The 24,603-nt window shown below is 33.8% G+C and overlaps 1 protein-coding gene across 1 annotated transcript in view; it reads left to right on the top strand.

The window, feature by feature from the left end:
- LOC126881763 (protein prickle-like) overlaps positions 1–24,603 on the top strand; it is a 425,582-nt gene that overhangs the window by 147,034 nt on the left and 253,945 nt on the right. The gene's annotated exons all lie outside the window — the stretch shown is intronic.

The following is a 24,603-nucleotide window of genomic DNA, read 5'->3' as shown; positions in this document are numbered from 1 at the left end:
TTATAAGGCGAAGCAGATGGTATTTAGGTCCTCTAATTATATGGCCGAAGTATTCTGTTTTTCTCCTCTTTATGATGCTTATGAGCAGACGTTCCGAATTCATCATTTGAAGAACATCTTCATTGGAAGTGTGCGAAACCCACGATATCTTTAGGATTCGTCGATAGCACCACAATTCGAATGATTCTATTTTGTTTAGCATTGTGGTTTTTTTTAGCATTGTGGTTTTTTCTTCACCAACCTGGCAACCTAGCAACCTTCACCAACTGTTGCCAATTTGCTGCTCGTACTCACATACACACAGATACAACTAAGTAAATTACAGCTCCAGAGGACATGAGATTCCAGGAGTAGGGTAGACTTCATGTCCGGAGATCGAAGAGATCACGCCTTAAGGAGACGGTATCTCCCTGACCCCGCTTGAAATAAGGCATCTGAGAGGCCTTTCTGCGTTATGACGAAAGGCGTTATGCGCTTTTCTCCTATATTTACCTTTCTTTTTATGAATCCTCTAGAAATTGTTTCTTCTTCAAATGTGTACCCGTTCAGCGAGCCAGTGACCTTGGTTTTTAACCTTGGTCACTGGCTCGCTGCAAAAGGGTTTTGTGCCGGACGATCGGCTGATGATTTGGCAAACTGTGTTTGCTTACCTGGGTAGAGTCTGGCCATCAAGCCCGTGTCTAGGTACACAGCCTTAATGCTCAGAAATCACGATTGCTTTATCTGGGGATAACGATGGGAGAAAAAATTGCTGTCCCCTTTTGGATGATCTAGAATTCTTCTGGCTTCTTGGAAAGAAATTGATTAAAGAGGCCCTCACATGTACAGTGCAATAACAACCCATAGATCCAGTGACTATGTGACTACTGACTACTCTTTCATGTTTAACTCTTCGGGTTAATATCCTACTAGTTTGTGCTTGGGTCTTCTGTGCCTCGCCGGTCTGTTTTCGTCGTAGTCCCTTAGGTTCCTTCCAAGAGTTTCATTCGGATGATATCTTAGTTCGTTGAATATTCCGTACGCTTTTTGATTCATTTTGTCTAGGATCCTTATCTCTTCGGTTTTGTAGGTGAAACATTTCGGACAGCCCCTCTTATAATGTGGTTATGTGCTATTTGAATCTTCATTCTGTTGGTTCTACTGGTTTGGTGTCAAGCTACTAATCCATATCGACAATTAGTGTTCGTTAAAAAACCCAAGACATGACGATGTAAGGATGATTACCAAAGGCAGAAGTGTAACCAGGATGATCCTAAGGGGGGTTACATCTACTTGAAGGTCTCTGGGGGTATGGAATAATAATGGTGTTAAGCGTATAGAGCTCAAAGTACATCCAAAAGGGGGGGGGTTATAACCCCCAAAACCAGCCCCTGGTTACGCCTATGACCAAAGGCGTCATAGTAGTTGCTCAAACGTCTCGACAACATTTTTCCACTGAATGCTAAACAATTACTGAACCGTGCAACACCTGAAATTTTCTTTCAATTTTCGTAAAACCAACACATTAATAATATAAATTATATAGATACACTAACTGATTATTAATCGATAGCATTACATTTCTTGAAAACCATAATGCATCTGTACCAGACCATAAAATTTGATCTACTTCTCATTTGCGTTATTTACTCTTACTTTTCGACGTATTGTATACTGAAGAGATTTATTATACAATTATAAATCTTGATCTTATAGTCATTTTGAGTATAGCCACGCCCACACACAAAAACCATTAATGTTGAATCGTTGACTCATACTTTACTGCTCTGCTTTCAAAGACAGTTGGAAGAAGTTTCATTTTACAATATCACAGAGATGGGATAACTTTTTATAATGGGAATCGTAAAATGAAATAAGAACAATTTTTATCTAAAATTTACCCAATTTAGTATATTTCAATCAAAACTCCTTCACAAATAACGAAGTGAAGAAATGAATATTTATTTACTTCGTTTGTTTGTTTCATTAAGTTATTATTTACCTTCTGGTTTTCTGCGGTGTTTCCAATGACATGTATTGCGTTTTGTCATTGCTAACTTCCATCATCATCATCTTGGTGCTACAGCCCTTAGAGGACCTCGACCTTCTCAAGCTTTCTACGCCATTCTGTTCTGTCCCTTGCTTGCATTTTCCAGTTGCCGACTCCGATCTTCTCGGCATCTTGTGTTACCAAACACCAGCTTTTAAATTCTTCTTCCAGCTTTGTTATTATATTTGTCTTTGTCTTCTTCTTAATATTATTTGATAATTGGTAAGCAAAAGGCTGTGGATACATTTGTCGTCAATTTTTCCTCCTATCTCTCCCCATTTCATTTTCTAGATGAAGGGGAAAATCGAAGGAAAAAGGGATCCTGGTAGACGACAAATATCCTGGCTGAAAAATATTCTCGACTGGACCGAGTTAATCATACAGACACTTTTAAGAAAATCTTTAATTTTTTTCATGTCTACACGGATTATTCTTTCATGTATTATCCATGTATACTGTTTGACATATTTTTTATATTTTTATTATTACTGCTAAAGTCACTCCCCTTTTTGCTCCACTGTATTAATGAACATGTTCTTCTATTATTTCGTTTCCATGGCCCTTTTTATTTATTTCTTGGTATCTATTGTTTATACTCCGTACATTCCAACATCCTGTTCATTGTTCTTTTTCGCCGCCGAGTTGGTTTCCGTTTGGCTTCTAAAAATTTCATCACTCATTTCATCATTCCCCGTTAGAGGACAGTCTAACCACACTCCGCTGCAAATATTTTAATATCTGCAGTTCTTCTTCGTTTCGTTATGGTTCAATTCAGTCTTCTTGTAAAGCCTCTTTGACAAGGGATAGATTCCGAAACACCAGGTGTCAGGGGATGGCAAGAGACGCGAATTGAATCAGAACAAAACGATTATTTTGTTCTTCTAAAAATTGCAAGCCAGATGGATACTGAAGCAAGCAGACAAAAATGGTATACATTTTTATTTTATTTTATTTTAGTTTTACTCCTTTGAGTAATAGACCAGGGCGCACCTGTAAAAATATTAGTACATTTGGACGTTGAGAGGTGACTCAAATTTTTTTTGCAGAAATTGCTTGAAAATAACTCAAATAACAATATTTCAGTTATCCTCCCTCTCAAAAAGGTCCGGAACATTGTTTAAATAATCAAAATGTCAAAAAATTAAGGAAAATTTCGATTTTTTTCTTCGTTTTTTTATTATAACTTTAAAAGTATTCATTTCCGAGAAAACTTGTACTGACATAAAAGTTGCGTAATTAAATTTTCAACAATACAGAATTGGTTAAAAATTTAAAAAATAGTCACCCTTGTTGCAAAATAGCAATTATTGGGAAAAAAACATACAAAAACAAGTATTCGCATTTTACGTTTTTCAACCATTTATACTACACTTAGGACCTTCATATTTCATTCATGGAAACTTTATGATACAGTAAAACAATACTGTAAATTTAATTAAGATTGGTTAAATAGATTTTGCAAAATAAATTTTGCAATCTAGCTTTCGCAAAAAAAATTCATTTTTTCAAAATGTCACAGGACTGAAAATAAAGCAGATAGCAAGTTGAATTTTTTTTTTGCTTATAGAAGTGTACTGTACCTTTCATTTTCAATTTACAAAACTAAAATCGATGAACTATCACGGCGTCAGGAATTTTTTTAAATAAACATTAATTATTGGTGCTACGCGCAGGACAGCGGATAGTTTGCTCTGATTGGGCATTCCAATGACCTTTGATAATGATTGATACATTTAAATTTTTATTATATTTCGTTATAAATAAATAAATTTGTTTATTGCAAAATAAAAACACATACTCTATCCTTTGAAATAACATTTTTTTTAGCAAAAACTTTCTTTGTTGACATATTTTAAATTAGAGAATAAAAGTTTATTATTTTTAAACATATGCAATTGTTTAAACAATATTTCACAAACAATAATAAAATTAGTTTGATTTTTGTGGAATTAAAATATTAAAGTACAACAAAATATAGAGTAAGAAAATAATATATTAGATAAAGATTGGAAGAAATTTTGGTGGAAATCAACTTGTGTGAATTCTATACCGCTGTCCTGCGCGTAGCACCAAAAATTAATGTTTATTTAAAAAATTTCTTGACGCCGTGGTAATTAATCGATTTTAATTTTGCAAATTGCAAAGGAAAGGTACAGTACACTTCTATAAGCAAAAAAAATTCAACTTGCTATCTGCTTTATTTTCAGTCCTGCAACATTTAAAAAAAATGAATTTTTTTTGCGAAAGCTGGATTGCAAAATTTATTTTGCAAAATTTATTAAACCGATCTTAATGAAATTTACAATGCTGCTTTACTATATCATAAAGTTTTTCTGGGTAAAATATGAAGGTTCTAAATGTAGCATAAATGGTTGAAAAACGTAAAATGCGAATACTTGTTTTTGTATGTTTTTTTTCGCAATTATTGCTATTTTGCAACAAGGGTGACTATTTTTTAAATTTTCAACTAATTCTATATTGTAGGAAATTTAATTACGCAACTTTTATGTTAGTACAACTTTTCTCAGAAATGAATAGTTTTAAAGTTATAATCAAAAAACCAATAAAAAAATCGAATTTTTCCTTTCATATTTTGACATTTTGATTATTTAAACAATGTTCCGGACCATTTTGAGTGGGAGGATAACTTAAATATTATTATTTGAGCTATTTTCAAGCAATTTCTGCAAAAAAATTTGAGTCACCTCTCAACGTCCATCTCAAAACAGATCCGCCCTGGACTATAACTAAACTTGGGTGCATAGAAATCGGCCCACTTAAAAATTTGGTCATCTTTGATGTCTCGTATTTCCTAAACTTGTTGGCCGATTTAAGTGATTTTTTTTTAATATGTTATAGCCTGATTCTTTAACAATATCGCTGTAATAATATTGTTGCTAAACAGGTAATTTTTTTATAGTATACCGGGTGTACGAATCAAACTGTGTTTTTTTCTCAAAGTTCGCATCACACTGTGGAATATTCTATAGCCTCACGTTTTCTTAACATTCTGATTTTTGATTTATTCGTTTCTCTATCTATCTATCAGCGAGGTTCCTACAGCCTCTGCCGCTTCTCGCATTTCGACCGCCATCGTTTTCTGTCCATCCATTCGTCTTCTTTGATGGCTCTATCTTTCATGATGTGCCGTACATTTTCTTCCCAGGCAACTGAAGGTCTTCCCCTTCTTCTTCTTTGGTGTGGTATGTAATTTAAAGCTTTCTTTGGCCATCTATCTTCATTCATTCGTTTCACGTGACCATACCACACTAGTTGTCTAATTTCAATTTTATCTACACTGGAATATACAGTATGTGTCCTCCTTCTAATATCTTCATTCCTGATGTGATCTTTTTTAGATATACCACACGCTTTCCTTAAATAATCCATTTCTACTACTTCTATTCTTTTCCTATCTTTTTTTGTCATCTGCCAAACTTCTGCCCCATAAATCATAATAGGCTCTACCAAGGTACGATAGATTGTCAATTTCGTTTCTTGCCTTATATCTTTAGACCACAGTAGAGAGCTCAGAATGTTTACCGCTTTTTTGCCCTGCTGCGTTCTCTTTTCGATGTCTCTTTTGGTAGTGCCTTCTTTAGATATTATAGATCCGAGATATTTATATTCATTACATCTTTCGTGGTTCTAATTTCTAACTCTGGATCTTCTTCATCATCCCCTATTTTAAGATACTCTGTCTTTGACATATTCATATTAAGCCCCCATTTTTCATATTCTTTCTTTACACAATTTATTTGTTTATGTTGGATAATAAAAAAGTTAGGCACTTTAACAACTAGACATGTTCTTCATCAATATACGGTGTTTCTAAATAAGTGCGACAAACTTTAAGGGGTAATTCTGAATGAAAAAATAATGACCATTTGCTTTATAAACGTATGTTTGCAAATGTTTCGTTTCCGAGATACGGGATGTTGATTTTTTCTTACAAACTGACGATTTATTTATTGCTCTGTTGAGACCAGTTGAGATATGCAAATTAAATTTGGTAGGTTTTAAGAGATAGTTATTACCGATTTTTTAATATAAAATTAAGAGTTTCATATTCAACATTAGCGTGCATACGGGTAATATGATCGGTCATATTACCAGTATGTGCGCTAATGGTGAATATAAAATTCTTAACTTTATATCAAAAAATCGGCAATAACTATCTCTTAAAACCAACCAAATTTCATTTGCATATCTCAACTGGTTTTAGAGCAATAAATAAATCGTCAGTTTGTAAGAAAAATTCAACATCCCGTATCTCGGAAATGAAACATTTGCAAACATACGTTTATAAAGCAAACTGTCCCTATTTTTTCATGCAGAATTACCCCTTAAAATTTGTCGCACTTATTTAGAAACACCGTGTATTGATGAAGAACATGTCTAGTTGTTAAAGTACCTAACTTTTTTATTATCCAACATAAACGAATGAATCAAAAAACAGAATATTAAGAAAACTAAAGCTGTAGTTGGGTTTTAATTTAAGAATTTTATAAATGCTAGAATATTCCACAGGGTGATGCGAACTTTGAGAAGAAAACACAGTTTGATTCGTACACCCGGTGTACAATAAAAATTTACCTGTTTAGCAACAATATTATTACAGCGATATTGTTAAAGAATCAAGCTATAACATATTAAAAAAATCACTTAAATCGGCCAACAGGTTTAGGAAATACGAGACATCAAAAATGACCAAATTTTTAAGTGGGCCGATTTCTATGCACGTAAGTTTAGGTCCATTTTCCGTTGGAATTTACCAGCTGAACAGACGGAGTCGTGAATTGTAAGTTTTTTGAATTCCCTCTTGTCTTCTTCGCTTCAGCAACCATTTGGCTTGCAATTTTTAGAAGACATGGAGGTGTTACCAGGAAAATAGTCCAATAAGTTTTCAATTAAATATGTTTTAGGAATATTTTTAATATTTTTCAATATTTTTAATATTTCTATTGGGTTGAAAACTTTGACATACAGATAAGAATTCATCAACGTTCTTGCAAAAAAAATCATCTTAAGGAATAATTATTTTTTTAAAACTTATTATCATCCTGACCACTTCCCCCATAAGAAGGTCTTATTTAAGAATCCCGCATCAATTGGTCTTATGTTAATAATAAAAGCACAGTAAATATACATTAAAACATTAAATTATGTTGTAAAATATACTCGCTATAAAATAAGACATAGCTTGAATAACTTAGTTATCTAACGGTTTAAGTATAAAAGCATCATTTACTAAGAGCAGGTGCATAGTAAATATGTGAAAATTTAATATGTGTATCCACTTTTATTTGTCTTGAGCGGTTTTAGAGAAATTAGATAAAGTACTTTATTAAAATCGCTAATGCACAAGCTATGTGAATACAATTATGTAAATGTGTAGTTATTTAAATAAAAAAAAAACCATAGGAAATTAGTTAAATGTATTGCAATAATTGTGTTTTATCATCATTTATCATATATTTCAGATTACAGGTTTCATTTATACCGGGTCTCCACTTATATTTTCCCCCATTTTAACTGCCTATAACTTCTAAACGGCTCAAGATAGAAATATGCGGTTTTCGCTGAAATGTTTTATTTTAGTAAAAGTTTTGTTTCTTCTTCACCGAATGTCTTTTCGAAGTCCCCGAAGCATGCAAATACATATTTTCTTTGATGCCGGCCTTTTTGTAATAGGATATTTAATGCAAAACGTGCCTCCCTCGTTCGCATAGTATTTTTGAAAACAAATTGGGTATTATCGAGATCTTTTTCGCCTTTGCGTATTGTTGTGGAGTAATATTAAGAAAATCTTGTGTGTGGCTCATTGGGCTAATTAATCGATATTCTGGGCATTTTCTAGCATTGTGCTATTTAAGTATTGCGACAAAGATGGACTTGAGCCAGTCTATAGGAACCACTCCAGTGTTATATAAATATTGTATAAAAAAGTTTTACTACTATCCTTTTAAGTATGTTATCTTCATCTATTAGATTCAGCAACCCAGTTGGCCTGGACATCATCTGGACTCTGGACCATAAGTTTTCTTAATTTTAGCTTTTTTATATCGCTTTTTTATCACTTAGAAACGAATGGATCCGTAACAAAACAAAAGTGAAAGATGTCTCAACGCAAGTAGCAAAGCTTAAATGGAAGTTCGCCGGACACACCCTACAGCAGAAGGATGAAAGATGGACTAAGATGATTATACATTGGAGACCGTGGAACCACAAACGAAAAAGGGGAAGGCCACAGATCCGATGGTCGGATGACTTGAAGAAACACACTGGGTCAAAATGGATGCAAATTGCCCAAGATAGAGAGGCATGGAAGAAGGAAGAGGAGGCTTATATCCAAGGATGGATGTTTAGGGCTGATTAGATATATCGCTTTTTATATCTCTTTTTGAAGTTATCCTTCTTTAGGCACGAGGGTAAATTTTTATTTTGCTGTGCGCATGCGCACACCAACAGTATGTAATGAAACCTTATGAGGGATCTGATTGGGTGTTAAAATCATCTGTCAATAATTGTTCAAATAGAGATTCTGGATAAACAAAATGTTGTGTATATTAGTTTTTATTGTTGTGAGGACAGTGACAAAAAGCAAGTTCATAATTTTAGTGACTTTTTAAATAGTTTTTAAAAGCAACAGGTACGCACCTTATTGTAAATGTTTCAGTATTTTAATAAAAAATTACAAATTAGGTAAATACCTATTTGGAAAATGTAGCTCAAAACTATCAAAAAATTTTTAAAACGTTTAGTTGCTAGGTATATCTTTCAACTTCATTCACATGTCTCAGTAGTTAAATTCTGCGTGGGGTGAGTTCAAAATAATCTAAACCTGATGGACGCAGGTTCAATTCCCAATGCAAATTTTTATTTTTGTTAAATTTTTTTTATACATTTTATTATTGTAAGTATATTTATTATATTTTTTTTTCAGAAAATACGTATTTAGTTAAAATTTTCTCAACAATTGTTCAGAAATAATTTCTTTGGTTTCATTTTTCAATGTGTTTGCCCGTGTTTTATTCTTTTATTTTTTTAGTTTTTCGTATTGTTTTAATAAAAATTTTTGGAAAGTAGTAAATATTAAAATTAGTTTAATATTTAAATAAAATATAAATAAACTGTTATATTGATTTCATTGAAATTATATAATAGAAGTATAACTTATTACGTGCGTACAAAGCACACACACACATTCTTTTTTATAGCGTGTTCTACCTCTGATTTCATAATTTCTTGGCTGTTAGTACAATTTTTGGTAGAATTCGGTAATATTATTTTTACGATCTTTAAACAATTCTGATATGCATAGCTGTCATGTATTTTATAAGATCTGTTAGTTGCCGCAAGCGGTCACCACTGTTGCATACTCAAAAACTGGACATGCACACACCAGAGAAGTCTACACAGGGCCGGATTTAAGGGAGGGCAGGCTGGGCAGCCGCCCGGGTCCCCCACATTCCGGGGCCCCCACAAAATCCCGAACATAAAAGAGTCAGCACATTATTCACATAAAATAATTTTTGTTTTATGCAAACATAATTATTATGTATCAAAAATAATTTCTTATTTATCGTTATCTTGAGTTGGCACTACGCCACTGAGTATAATAACATTGATCAAAATATTGCTTACTCCACATTTACAAAGTTTGAACTTAAATTTGAGCTAAACTTGCCTCCTACGCGTACAATAATTTATTTGTCTTCTAAATCATATTCTACATCATATCATGCATATTTTTTAAATATCCTTTTTGCATGGATTGCAAAATACTCAAAACATAATCAAGTGGAATTCAGTCTTTTTTGTTGAGTCATAATTTGGTACGAGTTTGACTTTAAATTATCCCGTTGACAAAAATTGTGCCATAAGCAAATCTGAAAATCTGGCACTAAACCACTCATTTGTTTTGTGACTGTGTGCTACTTGCAGAAAGAATAATAATTGTCAGCTATAATACTATTTACGATAATCTAGTAAAACAGCAATATTACTCACCACTCACCTGTTTGTATTATTTCGTACTGTTACCCCTGTTGAAAATGGTAAGTTTTTACTTTATTGTTGTGATAGCCTAGCTAGAAGGTTCCTATCTAGTATTTGGAGGGTTGGGGACTTTTAAAATATAAAAATTTAAATAAAGTCATGCTACTCATACAAACATGGTCAGGCCAGGCCGGAAAATATTTAAGTTGTACATTGGATTGTTAACTGTTACATAATTGGGATAAAGTTTAAATGGTAATTTCTAAAATCATTCAAAAGGTGCGTATTAAATAAAATTGTGCTGTGTGCTCTCATTGTTACTAGTACCTATAATAGTCCATTGACACACGGTGTTTTCTGAAAATTTTAAAGAACCGATTGAATTGACATGAAATTTGGCATACACATAAATAATAACATGTCAAAGAAGAAAAGTGAATTTTGCCGATTTGTGCTTTTGCTCTGGAGGTGAGTTTCACCCCTCCTCGGGTGTGAAAAAATAAGTTCAAAATAAGTCCCGAAATGGATAAACTGACGAATTCTAAGCAACTTTTGTTCTATAGCATTTTTCACTAAGTTAATACTTATATAGTGTTATTATTTTAGTTATTCATCATCATTAGTAGCTCGACAATCATTTTCGGTCCTGGCTTGTTCTAGGATTTTTCGCCATTCTGTTTTGTTCCTTGCTTTGTTTTTTCAGTTGGTAATCTTAAGTGTTTTCAGATCTTGTTCCACTTGTTCCATGTATCTAAGTTTGGGTCTTCCCTTTGACCTTCTCCCTACTGGTGTATGCCTCATTATGTTTTGTTTTTTCAGTCTTCAACATCCGTTCAACATGGCCCATCCAATGCAGACGTCTGATCTTTATGGACGTCTTTATGACGTCGGGTTCGTTGTGTGCTGCATAAGGGGGTTGTTTCTCTGGTATCCGTTTGATGCAGTGTAATTCTATCATATTATAAGTCTGTTATTATTTGTTATTTGCAGTAAATTTGCGAGTAAATAAATATGTTCATTTTTCAACAAAAAACACGTTTTTAGACGGTTTTTTGCAAATGACTAAAAAAGTAAGTATTTTATCGAAAAAACATTCTTATCAAAAATATAAGTGTAGCTTATGAATAAGTGAAAAAAATGGTGTATGTATGAATTCTAGAGAGCAAGTCCAGCCTTGCTGTCTCTAACTACAGTGGAGAGTGATCATTCTCAAAACTAAAGTTAATTAAAAATCACCTTCGGTCTATGAGGGGCCAAGAGCGTTTCATCTCTCTATAATGAGCATTAAACACGATGTCTTAAAGGAACTAAATAGATATGTCAGACATAATAATTAAGGAATTTTCAATTCAAAAATCTATAAAATACCCAGACTTTAACCATACATTTTACAATATTTATTTTTAATATTTTACTGTAACAAGTTACACCTCTTGTATTTTTTATTATTTAAAAATATGTTTATAAATGTAGATCAACATTTTTTTTTTAATTTTTAAAAGGGAAAACTTTATACTTGGCTGCATACCATAGTTATAACAACAATTTTTTAATGGTAGGAGGTAGGGTCCCACACCAATTCTGCCCAGGGGCCCCCACACCAATTCTGCCCAGGGGCCCCCACTGCCTTAAATCCGGCTCTGAGTCTACATACATACACGAAGTATTTTCTGTAGTAAAATTTCCCTTGAAACGCTACTGTCGTTAACCATTACGATAGACGTCAACCACCTTAGTGGAGGTGATGTATATATACCGAGAAAAGTGAAATAAAGGATGAAAAATGCCTCGGGCGTCGCGCGTTCTTATGTTAATTCATATCGCCGTGTACCACGACACATATGCATACGTAATAAGCACTTGGTCGGCCATTTTTCATCCTCACTCATAATCAGGACGACTTAAATTGGAGTAATTGACCGCTCATGTGATTTAAAATGTATTAGGGGATGGATTTGGAAGCTGGTATGTCCAGTAGTCGAGAGAAACACGTTTTTTGGGTTATTGCCAAACGGAGAATGCTAATTTTATGAACATTTTCTCAAAAAGCGGTTGGTATCTGAAGGCGTTTACACGAAGTACATAAATACTTACCGTATTTACCTAAATATTCAATGATGGGTACAAAGAAACAAGGTCAAGGAGATAAAGAATGGACCTAAAAGAAATAATGGACGACCAAATCATCAACCCATAAAAAATTCAGCAACAGATTCGTCCACACTATTCTCAAAAGACCAACAAAAAGGACTAATGGCGATGAATGAATAGCGTCGAACTAAGGCACGAATCTAGGGCATATCTGAAGATAGGCCCCTGGAACGATAGAACTACAAACAGAAACGGAAGAATATTAAATAATTATCTAGTGAACAACGAAGACACCAGGGCAATTGGCTCCATCGAACCAACCTCTTTCCAAGACATGCCCTACCAACCCATTTGGATCTAGTAGTGGCTCATAATCTAATACTACTACTTCTTTAATTTCTACTAAATTTAGTACAAACAGAAATCCGAACTTCCAACGAAGCATCAGAAGACTACAACCCCATACTCCTTAGTCCTGAAAGCCACTGCGCATCCGCTAGGAAAAATATTCTAATTCGGATTTTTTGCACAATCTTACTCAAAAAGGACCCCTTTTAACAAATTTGCATGTTGCCAGGACCAAAAGTTGGTCAAAAATTTTTTAAACGTTTTTTTTTTGTTTTTTTTTTAATTTTTTTTGCATGGAATTACTTTTTTTAGGTTTTTTGGATCATTCCAAACAGAAAAGGTCTTCAGTGACTTTTCTCTAAAGTTGATAGTTTTTGACATATAAGCGATTAAAAATTGAAAAATTGCGAAATCGGCCATTTTTAACCCTCAAAAACTATGTGAAAAACTGAAAATTTGAATGTTGCCAAGGTAAGTAGATATTCTTTAAACATCGATTGATGAAATCCCGAAGAGTTTTTTGCAATACAAGATCAAAAACCCGTTTGTTTTTTAATTACCAATCAAGCGTGGGCGACACTATTTTCCACCGTTGCATGTGTATACAGTATGGTTAGTGTGACCAACTAGCCCGAAAAATCCGGGACATGGCCCGAATTACGAAGTCGTGTCCCGGCGTCCCGGGCAAGGCTACCGGGCTATCCGAATTTTCAACGTTTTGGTAAAATTTTATTTTGAAATTTTGAATACGTTATTCTTTTAAGAATTCACATGAAATTGAATTGGTGGGACGCAAAAAAGTCGACAGTTTCTAAAATGTAATACTATTTTTTTTTTCTTCTACGGCACTACAGCCCGAATTGAGCTTTGGCTTCGTTTATTTTTTGCCTCCACCCTTGTTTATCTGTGGCTGCTCTTCTCCATACACGGACTCTTAAAAGTGCTTGTGCGTCGCTGTTTACTGTGTCTTCTCAGCGCTTGTTTGGCTTCCCAACCGATCTTTTTCCAAGCATTCTAGCGTTTAGTGTTCTTTGTAATACTAGTACCACATCAAAAATTTCCTTTTTTGATAACGATTTCCGGATTGGGAGTGTAAACGTCAAAAACTAAGAAAAATGTAGTTATCATTATAACCAATTTTCGCTTAATCCCTACAAATATATCATTGTCAACATAAAAATGTTAAATAATCAATAACATTATATTAAAGTTCTATATAAAAAAATTGGCCCGATTTTCATTAAAAAGTCCCGGATTTTAGGTATTTTTTTCAGCTTTGTCCCGAGTTCGACTGAATTGGAGTTGGTCACACTAAGTATGGTGCAAATGAAAGGAATAAATTCGTTATTTCGTAAACCGGTGACTTTAAGGAAAAATCCCCAAAACAGGTCGGTTTTTATTTTTAAGTTATGATATTGTGGCATATACATATAGTATACCAGTGACGTCATCCATCTGGGCGTGATGACGTAATCGATGATTTTTTTAAATAAGAATACGGGTCGTGTGCTGGCTCATTTGAAAGGTTCTTCAATTATCTATTCAGTAATATAAACATCTACATAATTATTTATACAGGGTGTCCAAAAAATTTTTATTAAATTAAATCATTTGGCAAATTGACAAAAAAATTAAAGTATTGGACACCCTGTATAAATAATTATGTAAATGTTTATATTACTGAATAGAGAATTGAAGAACCTTTCAAATGAGCTAGCACACGACCCCTATTTTCATTTAAAAAAATCATCGATTACGTCATCACGCCCAGATGGATGACGTCACTAGTATACCATATATGTCACAATATCATAACTTACAAAATAAAAATCGACCTGTTCGGGATTTTTCCTTAAAGTCGCCGGTTTACGAAAAAACGAATTTATTCCTTTCATTTGCACCATACTGCATATACATGCAACGGTGGAAAATAGTGTCGCGCACGCTTGATTAGCAATTAAAAATCAAAGGAGTTTTGAATATTGTATTGCAAAAAACTCTTCGAGATTTCATCAATCGATGTTTAAAGAATATCTACCTACCTTGGTAAAATTAAAATTTTCAGTTTTTCACATAGTTTTTGAGGGTTAAAGATGGCCGTTTTCGTAATTTTTCAATTTTTAATCGCTTATATGTCAAAAACTATCAACTTTAGAGAAAAGTTACTAAAGATCTTTTCTGTTTGGAAGGCTCCAAAAAAACCTAAAAAAATTGTTCCATGCAAAAAAAAAATTAGGAAAAAAACAAAAAAAAAACGTTTAAAAAATGTTTGACCAACTTTTGGTCCTGGCAACATGCAAATTTGTTAAAAGGAGTCCTTTTTGATTAAGATTGTGCAAAAAATCCGAATTAGAATATTTTTCCTAGCGGATGCGCACTGGCTTTCTGGACTACCTAGAAATAGACACATTGGAAATGTTCCTACAATTGACAATATACAAGAAGAAGAAGAGGAAACGGTCAGAGAGCTCGAAAACATCATAAAAGAAGTACTAAAGAATAGCACTTATCGTCATCATCATGCAACCTCTTTTGTCTACTGCTGGACATAGGTCTCTCATCTCTCACATTTTTCGTCACTATTCACGGTTCTGTGCGTCTTGTTGGGAGTTCTTGGACATTCGTTTAATGTCCTCCATCCAGCGGTGTTGGTGGTCGTCCTCTGATGCGTTTGTCTTCTCTTGAGCGCCAGTCAATTAGTTTTCTGGTCCATCTTGAGTCTTTTAGTCTCGCTACGTGACCTGCCCAATTCCATTTCAGCTTGGCTATACGTTTGATTATATGATTACTTATGATTATATGCTTCGTTGACTACCAAAAGGCATTTGATTGTGTAAGCTGGATAAATCTGTGGTCAATTTTAAAAGAAATGGACGCACCAATGCACCTGGTGACACTTATTAAAAATCTGTACCAGTCTAATATAGCGACAGTACGACTAGATCAGAAGTTCTCAAACCAATTCAAGACCGAGAGAGGTGTTAGACAAGGATGCGTGTTGTCACCTGACTTATTTAACATTTATGGTGAACATGTCATGAGGATGGTTTTAGAAGGATGGGCCGCTGGAGTAACAGTAGCTGGTAGGAAAATCTCCAATTTAAGATTTGCTGATGACACTACACTTATAGCAGCAAATAAGCAAGAAATGTTTGATCTTCTGCGAAGACAAAAATAATAATGGTCGACAGATTTGACACTATTCAACTGACTAACATATTACAGGAATACCAGATAGTAAACACCTTTGTCTATCTCGGGTCTAGTATAACTACCGATGGTAACTGTGAAGCAGAAGTTCGGAGACGTATTGGTATGGCAAAAAATGCGATGAGTCGCCTAACTAAAGTTTGGAAAGACAGATCTATCTCTCAAAATATCAAGATGAGGCTGGTGAATGCCCTTGTATTCTCAATATTTCTATACGGAGCAGAGACTTGGACTCTTCGCGCATGCGAGCGCCAAAAAATTGATGCCTTTGAGATGTGGTGCTGGAGAAGAATGCTGCGCATACCTTGGACAGCTCATAGGTCTAACGTTTCCATTCTAAACCAACTCAATATTAAAAAAGGCTGTCCACAATATGTCTGCAACGAATTCTGCAATTCTTTGGTCACGTGGTTCGCAGAGGTGACGACAGTTTGGAGAGATTAATTGTTTCTGGAAACGTTCCGGGGAGAAGATCAAGAGGACGATCACCAACTAGATGGTCTGACCAAATAAAGCATTCAGCTGGAAACTCATTTTGCGAAGCTCTTAGAGCAGCTGAAGATAGAGACCAATGGAGAAACATTGTTAGGAATATTGGAAGAAATCACGATCCTCAGTAATCGGGAAACGACAGGAGAGAGAGATACGTTTGACGACATCAGTGATACAGTGATACCTGTTTTTTTCTTAGTTCCTTTTTTTGTCTTTTTTGTCATGCCGAGAATCGATCTTTCCATGCGCATTTGTGCCACTCGCATTTTTAGTGCTGTTGTTTTTGTGAGCGTGAGAGTTTCTGCTCCGCATGTCATAATAGAAAGAACGCATTGGTCAAATGTCTTCCGTTTTATGTCTATTGGGATATTGCTCTTAAAGATGTCTCTTAGTGAACCATACGCCGCCCGAATACAATAATAGTGAGTCTTCCCTTACTCCTTCATTTAGGAAATTGTCTGATATTTTATTCTTTACTTTTACTTGATTTTCTGTTTTTCGTTGTTATAATCCTTAGTTAATCTAGTAATTTCTCTGCTTACTTCTGGTTCGTTATTAATGTTAAAGTAACCTCGCAATAATAATGGTAGGGGAGCCAAAGCGGGGATTTTTGCAGTTACTCGAGCGCGTCCGATTATCATATAGGGAGAAACCTGGTACACTGCAGATGTACCTCTACCATATATTGGCTCTTAACACAGGGAAGTTCGTTAAGAGGGGCACGAAAAAAAAAATCTATCCTTAAAAAACTCGAAATTGTTAGATTAAGATAAGGTATGTTAAGTACATGCAAAAGAGTGTATATTTCAAAAATCTGACGATTTGATCCTGGCGTAAGGAAATAAGTGAGTCCCAAAGTTTCGCAAGAAAAAAGCGAATATTTCGCGAAATAAATGAATCGAAAAACTAAAAAATATGTTCTCAATATTTTTTAAAAAATCTATCGAATGATACCAAACACGGCTTCCCACGGTGAGGGGTGGGGGGTAAATTTAATATTTTAAATACGAATCCCGCGATATTTCGCGAAATGAACATCATATCGAAAAACTGTAAAATACACTTATTCAATATTTTTGAAAAATCTATCGAATCACATCAAACACGACCTCTCACGGAGGTGGGGTGGAGGGTTACTTTAAAATCTTAAATAGGAGCCCCCATTTTTTATTGCAGATTTGGATTCCTTGCATAAAAATAAGTAATTTTATTCGAAACATTTTTTCGAATTATGGATAGATGGCGTTGTAATCGGAAAAAATGATTGTTGGAAATAGAAAATTAAATTAAAAAATGGGAAGCGCCCACTAAAATGGAAAACTTTACTTAACTTTTTTTTGGTTTTAGGACCTACTATTCACAACCCAATAGGTCCCCATAACGCTCGAGTGACTTCACATTTAGCATACTTTGCTCCCCTACCATAATAAAATGCAAAGACAAATGATTTTTTTAAAAACATACACCGCAAAATTTATTCTTCCATTACCAGAACTACAAGAAGTATAAAAAACCCGCAAAAGTGTATAAAACCTCGACTTTTCTACCTCATTTTTATGAAAATAGCATTTTAATAAAACAGCCGGCCCTAAAATGATGTATTGATACAAGATAAGAGAAAAATGATTGCCATTCCTAATTATTTCACCCGAGGGAACAATTCCAGCCAGTTTTTACGAGCACGTAGGGAAATTCTCCATATAAGTGAGGTTTATGGCAGTTTACGGTAGTGCAAGGCGAATGGCGAGCGACTCATACTTTCTTGGAAAATCTTGTTGAATACTGTAGAGCTGAACTGCGATACTACAATGTGTGGCTCCCGTAGGAATTTAGATCTAATACGGACAAATATGATTTACTACCACTATAAAGTTTATGTTGATAGTGGAACTAATTCGGAAGATGCAAATATTACTTAAATTATTGGTTCTGAAACTATTTTCTTGTGGCATTTCTATATGATGTACCATATTCGAGCCCAGACGCATGTGAATTTGACCAAAACCAATATGCAACAGTTTTATTTTTCTGAATTAGAATTTATTTAAGGTCATCGGTACATAATTCGCAAATATTTTACGGTTATCCCTACTTTTTCTGTCTTTACACGGCAAATTACATTTAGTAAAATTCACCCTGGTATGGATATGTAAACATTACTAGAATGTCATTCTACTTGAAAATGTCATCATTAGTTTAAAGAGATGGCTTTTGAATGTTCTTGGATAACTGTTATTTGTATAATTGCAAATTATTAATTCAGTTAATAAATGTGATTATTTCATTCATAGGAGATTCTGACCAATAGAAAGCTACATAAATCTAAATTAAATCGATAATTTTTGATAATTTCCCGTCTTCAATTATATTACGTCAGATGCCCTTCGTTGCTACAAAAAAATTCAGTCAGTGACATTAATGACAATCAATGTTTTAAAAATTGTGATGACTTTCAACCGTCAAATTAATATTTATAACAAATGTGTGTTTAATTGTACTAATTTGTACTTACATAAATAAATTACAATAAAATTTTGGTGTTAAACAGTTTTATTCATGAAATAATCGCAACAAATTGCACTCAAAGTTGCAATTGCAACTAAAATTAATATAGAATTTTTGCCCTCGTGACACTTTGACATAATTTCACTCTGGAAAAATTCAATAATTTTAGAGCTCTTGTGCAATTACTACTGATAATTTTTTCACTAACTATGTGTTAAGTGATTGTAATAATTTATATGTACAACAAAAACTAATACTCATTCGAGAAAAGCGGAAAAGTGTTACAGTGATTTTTTAATATATTGTTACTATGGAACGCTTAAAATTATTTTGAACATCTTTAACAACAAAATACTTAGATCACAGAATATATTATCCTGATGTATTCTCTGCTTGGATCTTCCACACACAATAAATAACTTCTTATTAAGTTCACGTCTTAAATCAGTTATTTATCAAATACACTATATATCAATATTATTTAATCAACAACTCAAAATATTCCCGATGGCATGTCAAATATTTAAAATTGTCACTGATTGTCAATGTCTTACTGACAATATGCTGACAATATTCTATTCGACTGAGTGCATTGTAAGACAAAGATAGATTTGGAAAATATTACCACGGACATTGTGTTCAAATTTAAACGCGGAATAAAAGACTAAATTATTACCGAGGGCCGAAAGTCCCTTAGAATAATAAAAAGTTTATTTTAAATGAGATATTTGAAATTAAAAATCACACTAAATTTTCTCTTCGTTTTTCACCCCTGTAACTTATTAAAATAAACATTATAGAAGTTCTCAGGGACTTTCGGCCCTTGCTAATAACGTCATCTTTCATTATGCGTTTAAATTTTTCAAAAATACTTATTAGTTTTCTCAGTATTCGAAAAAAATTAATCCCCATTTGAATAGCATTGCAGCCGAAAATACGTACCCATCCTCTTAAGGCGTAGGCGCAAAATTTCGTGGCAATGTGTTTTAAATGCATTCATTTTTTTTCTAATCCTGAGATTCGAGTAGTTTTAAAAATTTAAACGCAGAATGAAAGATTAGATTATTACCTAGTACCTATAATGTTATAGACAAGTTACACCGGTGGAAAAAGAGACAAAATTTAATGTGATTGATAAAGGACATCGACAAGGATGTTGCCTGTCACCGACCTTATTTAAACTTTATATAGATGAAACACTAAAAAAATGAAAGAAGAAATGTAGGCAGACAGGAATAACAATTGACGACAACTGTATCCATAGCCTTTTGTTTGCCGAACTTTTCATCTGATGCCAATGAGTCTCGATAGGTGATAGATCAGGACTGCTAGAAGGCCATTTTAAAACAGGAACATTTATTTCCTGCAACCATGATGTTACAGATTTCCTTGTATAGCATACTGCAGACTGCGTCATCTTGTTGAAATATATATCCACTATATATAGGCAATTGAAGTTCATTAATGGTAGGAAATAATTTTTCTTATAAAATTCTTTTATATCTTGCAGCATTGACAGTACATACTATCGATGAACCGAAGACCAAGGGGTTGGGCTCGTTGGTTCAACCTGTCATGGTGAATGGCATAAACATCAACAGCATCAAATACTACTAGACTAAGAGCCGCTATAGGTGAAATTTCTTAATCATTTTAGGCACAATGGGACCCTATAACTTAAATAGTAGAACCTAAAAGAAAACGTTTGAACACTGTGCCGTCACTTTTCAGTGGCACATGCGTCGACAGTGGCGCATCAAACTTTCCACTTATGGACGGGATAAATAAATTAAAAGTTACCCTCCCTTACTAACAGAATTAATTTTTTTTTATTTTTTTAAGTTCTATGTGATTAACACATACGATTCATCGTGATTTTAACCCACTACCCCCTTCCCCCTGCCCCCACCATCAAAAACTTCATTTTTCGTTTTTATTTTTTTTTTTTGGTGGGATGCAATCCATTTTAAAATTTCAAAAAATTCACACGCATAGTTGAGGCTTTTATAAAACATACCTATTTTTTATAGACCCATAGGTAGAGTGTACATAACCTCAAAAAATTAAAAGAAATTTTTTTTTCAAAAAAGCGTGTAACTTTTTTTGAGGAATAGCTGCCGGTCTAATTTTTTCTTAATCTTGTGTGTTTTATCAAACACTATATTTTAAATTTTTTTCAGATTTTTCTGTAAGTCTCCCCACCTTCAAAAATCCGAAAAACTGTTTTTTGGGGGGTTTTGGGGGATTTTCCCTATTTTATAGACTTCATAATATATCAAATCAATTTTGTTTTTATAGGTTATATGTAACTTGAAGTAACTGAGTTCTTTAGAATATTTAAAAATCAGAAAAACACGTTCAAACCCCCCAAAACCCCCTTAAAAACAGTTTTTTGGATTTTTGAAGGTGACCAGCGTTACAGAAAAATCTGAAAAAAATTAGAAACATAGTGTTTGATAAAATACACAAGACTAAGAAAAAATTAGATCTGCAGCTATCCCCAAAAAAAAGTTATATACTTTTTTTCAAAAAAAAAATTTTAAAATTTTTTTGAGGTTATGTACACTCAACCTACAAGTCTATAAAAAATAGACGTGTTTTATAAAACCCTTAACTATGCGTGTAAATTTTTTGAAATTTTAAAATTGATTCCATCCCACCAAAAAAAATAAAATCGAAAAATAAAGTTTTTGATGGAGGGGGCAGGGAGAAGGGGGTGGTGGGTTAAAATTACGATGAATCTGATGTCTTAATCACATAAAACTTAAAAAAATGAAAAAAATTAAATTCTGGTAATTAGGGAGGGTATTTTTTAATTTATGTGTCCCGTCCATAAGTGGAAAGTTTGATGCGCCACTGTAGACGCATGTGCCACTGAAAAGTGACGGCACAGTGTTCAAACGTTTTCTTTTAGGTTCTACTATTTAAGTTATGGGGTCCCGTCGTGCCTAAAATGATTAAGAATTATCACCTATAGCGGCTCTTAGTCTATACGATGATACAGTGTTGATTACGGATTCCGACTTGGTTCTACAACGACTCATCGACCAGACCAACTCAATCTGTTAGCAATTCGACATGAAAATAAACATTAAGAACACCAAAGTGATGTGAATCCGAAAAAACCAGAATTTACAGGGTTATGTGAATTAGAAAAAAAATTTTAATACAAAAGTTATTCTATTTTTAAATTATTCGACTTTTTGACATATCTATCATACTAGTGACGTCATCCATCTGCGCGTGATGTCGTAATCGACTATTTTTTTAAATGAGAATAGGGGTCGTGTGGTAGCTCATTTGAAAGGTTATTCAATTCTCTGTTCAGTAATATAAACATATTTACATAATCATTTATATAGGGTATTCAAAAAAAAGTTTAAATTAAATTAAATGACACAAAAAGAAGAATGTATCTAATTTATTTCATTCAAAATATCTTCTATTGCTGTTAGAAAACAAATAAAAGTTTATTGCACAAATAAGCATTGCTTTTTGCTTAAATTCAGTGTTCAAACTGCCAAGAGGCAGATGGGTGGAAGCTTGAATATTGAATTTAATTGAAAAGTATTGTTTATTGGTTCTTCTTCTTCTTGCAGTACCGTCTCCTATAGGAGGTTGGCTACCATCACAGCAGTCTTAACTTTGTTGGCTGCACGTCCTACGTCCCGCATTTCTCTTTCCCGAGATTTTTCCTTTTCCTTTATTTGTTCAATAAACATTTATTTCTGTTTTCTGATAGCAATAGAATGTATTTTAAATTAAATAACTTACATACATTCTTCTTTTTGTGTCAACTAATTTAATTAAAAAATTAAATAAACCAACCGGTGCGCGGTGGAATTAAGAAGATGGGGTAGACCAAAGCTGAGGTGGATAGACTGGACTAAAACAGGATGCTGAGAAGAAAGGTGTTGGCCTGAGAAGAAAGACCAACTGGAAAATCCAAGTTAGGGACAGAGCAGAGTGGCGTAGAAATCTTGAAAAGGTGGAGACCTTTGAGAAGGGCTGTAGGCTGTAGCACCATGATGATGATGATGATGATTGAAAATGGGCTCACGTTTGGATAATATAATTCACTATTTTCTTTTTCTCTTTTACTTTATTATTCGGGAAATTAATATAAACAGAAAAGAGTGAAGTTTCTGAATACATTATTCTTGACTAGTTGTGTGTTTTTTTAGCTGTGGCAATACTCTTTAATTATTGTTAGCTCTAATTCGACCTTACATTACTCATATATCTAACCACTATACTTATGAGCATATTTTACTGTTGCTATTTATCTTACAATTATGTTAACGACTTCAGAAAAAGTTAAAAATCTTCAGACTTTCTAGAAAATTGACTCGATTATAATAAAAATGACATGAAAGTATCTCGTAATTACCTATATGACATATTAGGTTAATTAACCTGAGCAATGCAAGTGACAGCGCTCAGCTTGAAAGAAAACCACGTATCAGCTAATTGTGCCTTCACATAAACGGTTATTATTGATAAAAACATGGAATTAATAGCTGTATTGGTAATTAAGATAAATACAGATTGAATAGAAGGAGGAAAAAGCTGGTCGTAGCACGGGAGAATCAATTACGTCGTTGGTAATTAATACTGAAACGATTTTCCACATATCTAACTGTTCTCTGAAGGCCATTTCTTGCAACATTTTTCTCTGTAATTATTAAAAAAGATAAAGTTTTTAATGTTTCTTATCAACTAAAAAGAGCAAAAATCGTTGCCATTTTAAAGCCAGAGAAAGCTAACGATTTACCAAAAAATGACCGTCCAATTGTACGTACATACTAAGTATGGTCTTCAAATGTTTGAAATAATGCTATAGAAAGAAATACCCACAAAAAATACTCCAACATATACCTATGAAACAAGCAGGATTTCGATAGAACCGCAGTCGCACAGACCAAGTCCTAGCACTGAATAACTATGTAAAAACAGGCTTAAAAAATATAAAAACATCTAATGTTTTCATTGTTTTATCAACAGCGTACGATACCTTGCGAAGAAAAGGGGTAATATATAAATTAGTGCGAACGACTCCCTGCAGAGATCACTGATGTCATTAATGCTATGTTATGCAATAGAAGTTACCAAGTCATCATGGACAGAAGATTAGTACCCAAATAAAACTGGACAATGGCATTCCGCAAGGATCGGTGCTGGCTCCATTACTCTTTAGCCTTTATATAGCAGACATTCCCGAAACGACTCACATAAGTTCGGATCTGCAGACGACTTGGCACTTGCTACGAGCTGTAAAGAATTGAAAACTACTGAGCAAATATCAAAAAACAACCTGGTTACCCTCGGAAGATATTTCCGCCGCTGAAAATTGCATCCCAACGCCGCAAAACTAAAATATCGTGCTTTTATTTAAACAACAGACTAGCCAATTACCAATTAAAAATCCACTTTGAAGACAAACTTCTCAGCTATACTAAACACCCAAAATAACTAGGTGTGACACTTGATAGAACGTTAATCTATAAAGAATATCTTACAAAGACGACTGCAAAACTTTGGATACGAAATTAAATTCTACAAAAGTCATGCGATACCACATGCGGTTCCTCAGCGACTATCCTTAGATCGACAGCACTGGGACTCGTGTATGTATCCCACATCCTGGAGTGGGGTCCGGACAAATAATCCCCGGAAAAATAATTCCGGACAAAAAATCCCCACAAATTATCCCTGGACAAAAAAGCCCCGGACAAAAAATCCCTGGACAAATAATCCCCGGACAAAAAATCCCGGACAAAAAATCCCCAAGAAATATTTGCTGTCGAATAGTTATCTAAAGGTTTTCTCGAAATTTTAACAAATTTCGAATTCCAATTCCTTGCTGAAAACTTCAAATTTTACATGACAAAAGAGTGAGTTTTTTCAAAAATCGTGCACAGTATGGA

The sequence above is a fragment of the Diabrotica virgifera genome, chromosome 3 (assembly GCF_917563875.1).
Source record: "Diabrotica virgifera virgifera chromosome 3, PGI_DIABVI_V3a".
In the NCBI taxonomy this organism is placed as follows: domain Eukaryota; kingdom Metazoa; phylum Arthropoda; class Insecta; order Coleoptera; family Chrysomelidae; genus Diabrotica; species Diabrotica virgifera.
The sequence above is the reverse complement of the archived record's forward strand: the minus strand, read 5'-3'. Positions and strand labels throughout refer to the sequence as shown.